Raw genomic sequence first — 3182 nt, 5'->3', positions numbered from 1 at the left:
GATGATGGAGGGTGTTTTAGCACCAACCAGCTCATGTTCATAAACGACATTACTGTTCGCGTGGTCTTCAAAGATTCTCCACTCGATGGGCAAAACCTTGAAGGTTTAATGACGGCCGTTAATCAGGATGTCAAACAAATGAATCCGATTAATAAACAAGAAAAATAATAACAGCCTATCTAAAAAAAATCAGATCCTGGTTGCCAGTTTAAATTCCTCGAACTCAAGTGGGAAAAAGAATTTTTTGATCTCCTGAGTTCCTTTTTATAAAAATAATGTCTTTCATTCTGTCGTGATAAATGTATAAATATATTTTGTTTATATATCTTTTTGGCAGCAGACAATGTAGTCAGTTTGGTTATATATAAGCAAGTAGTTCCCATTTTTGTCAGATCTCCTTTCCGTGCCGAGCAGAATTTTCAAAAAACCGTGTTGCATAAGTATAGCTTTACAGAAATTAGCCAATATACTCCAGGGCAGGTTTTTATATCCTCTTCCGTTTCGTTGATTAAAAGTGCGACGGCGAATATCAGCTTTAAGTTCCATTCGCCAGCGATAAAAAAAGTGTAGATAATTCTAAAGACGGGTATGTACGAATCAGTCATTACCAATCAAACAATTTCTGTTCAATTTTTTTAAATATGCAAAAGATGGTTATTAGATAGTTATGCAGAAAACTATTTAAACAAAAAAATCCATTAATATTTTGTTCTGCAATATATTTATTAAATAGGGTTTATAATTCGGGCCCAGAAATTTGAATTTTTGTACTAATGATACATTAATTGCAACCCACCAAGTTAAATTTGCTTTAGAATATAATAATATAAATCAAAATTGATATAATCAATGATTTTTAATGATAATTCAGAATTCGAAAGAAATAAATTGTAAAATCCTTTTATAAGACTTCTTTATTGAATTTTCTACTGAATATCAAATGTGTGGTTAATTTAGAAAACATATTGGACTACTATCAAAAATAATTTAAACTGTAATCTTTTTCTGAAAGTAGCTTAGAAAAAACCCTTATTTTTATATTATTTTTTCAACATTTTAAAGTTTAGAAAACAAAAAATTTATTATAAAAAAATATTATTTTGCCTTTGCCCTTTTTCCGGCTTCGTTTTCTTTATTTTGGTAGGTCCTTATAAACTGTGCGTCTACCAATTTATCAAGTACTTCTTGATAACCGACCTAAATTGTTATAAATTGTAATCATACCCCCATTCCTCCCTTATTCCTTTTAAGGGTGACCAGTTCGGTTCGCCCTTGACTGTTTTTTCCTAGACCCGAACCTTTATATTTTATAATTTATAACACAAACCTTCTTTCCAGCCGTATTTTCCAGGAATTTCTTTGAGGAGAAAACCATTTGTGCATATTTTATCGCAGTTTTATTTATTATACAGTTTTTCTATAATTTACTTCCTTCCACGTTGTTTATAATTTCCTTCTTTACGTGTGTTCTTTTCATAATTTCCTTCCTTCTTAGTAAATTTAACAAATAATTTTTTTAGTAAAATAGTAATTTTTTTTAGTAAAATGCAGGGACTGGGCGGTCTTTATCTACCCTCTACTAACAGCTTCTTTTTAAATAAATATTTTTATTTCCTTTCTTCCACGTGTTGTATAACATATCATGCAAAAAAAAACTTTAATCAATTTTACTTTTTTAGTAAAATTTACAAATCAGAAAATTCACGCAGCACCGTTATATCTTTGCCCCGATCGCAGTGGAGACGTCGGGAGTCCTTGGTCCCAGGACTAAAAAATTCCTTATTAAATGGGGGACCTGGCAAGCAGAAAGAGAAACGATCATCGAGAACAGACATGACTTTTTCAACGCATATCAATAGCTATCTTGCGTGGGAATTCCCATTCCATCACCGCATAAGATGACCCCGTCTGTCCGTGCAAGTTTGGAGAGAGTAAAGAGGCAATAGCTCCTTGGACAAAAGCCGCGAGGTGGGATGTATATATTGACGAGTAATAAACGGCCCTTCGATGTGCCAAGCGAGATTCCGATTAACTCGGAAACTTCGTCAGCCCCGATGATGTTCCTCCCTGAGCGTTTCCAAATGCGTCTGAATTGCAAGATTCAAGCGAGTTGGTGAACCACATAACGCCACGCCAGTCTATGATAAAATTAGATGGGAAGGACAGTTATCCAGATAAGCAAATTTGTTTTCTTAGTCTGGACACATCGAAAGAGTGTTATATTAGTGAATGGTAGATTTTCTCGAAAATATAAATAAAATTCACATTTATAAAATTATTACACTATGGTTAACCTATTGTAAAGGTAATCCTAATAAATTATAACACGCTGATACACGTGGTTGGTTTGTTTGTTAGTATTTTATGTGTACTTTTCTACATTCTTATTTAATTTAATTTGTAAGGAATAAATCTTTGTGAACTTTCATTTCCTGATTTCAGAATTTGAAATTTTATCATTTATATCATTTATTTCGATTTTATTCCTTCAAAGTCAATCTCTTTGTTATTTTGACATTTTTATATTGGTTTTTGTACACCTTTTTGAATTTTTTTACTTTTTCTTTATTCTTCTTTATCTATTAAAAATAACGAAGTTTTTTTTTGAAGTTTGATCAACCCTTTCACATTAACTTTGGTAGCACCTAGACCAGGGGTCGGCAAATACTTTTGTAGAAAGCCTTAAGAGCCAATTTCGGAAATTTCGAAAAATTGAAAAACTGGCAATATTTGCAGTCATGGTATTGTGATGCCAATATTTAAAAGCGGAATTCTCGATCTGATTTTTCTTTGCAAGTTCTTCTACAGCTTTCTTTCGCGAATCACCAATTGGATATTTTTTGCGAAATTCGAATGTTTTGTGTTAAAGTGTCTCTATAAATTTCACTTTTTATTTTGATTCAAAGTTTCCTGGCAAATGAGACATTTCGGTAGTTGTTCTGAATTAGACGTGAATGCACAAGTTTCAGTCCATTATCGATTTTTTATTAATTTTTTTATTGCTCATGCTCGATCGATATTTGTTCGAATTGGGCAAGAGGTTCTACTTAACCTCGCCTATATCGCATTTTTTATGAAGAGAACACAATAAAACAAAGAACTAAAGAAAATAATTTTTTCTCTAATTGTGAAATTAATTGAAAGATTGTCAATTGGATTCGAGGAAATTAGTTTCAATTTTA

This window comes from Octopus sinensis, unplaced genomic scaffold (genome assembly GCF_006345805.1).
Source record: "Octopus sinensis unplaced genomic scaffold, ASM634580v1 Contig18682, whole genome shotgun sequence".
NCBI lineage: Eukaryota > Metazoa > Mollusca > Cephalopoda > Octopoda > Octopodidae > Octopus > Octopus sinensis.
The sequence above is the reverse complement of the archived record's forward strand: the minus strand, read 5'-3'. Positions refer to the sequence as shown.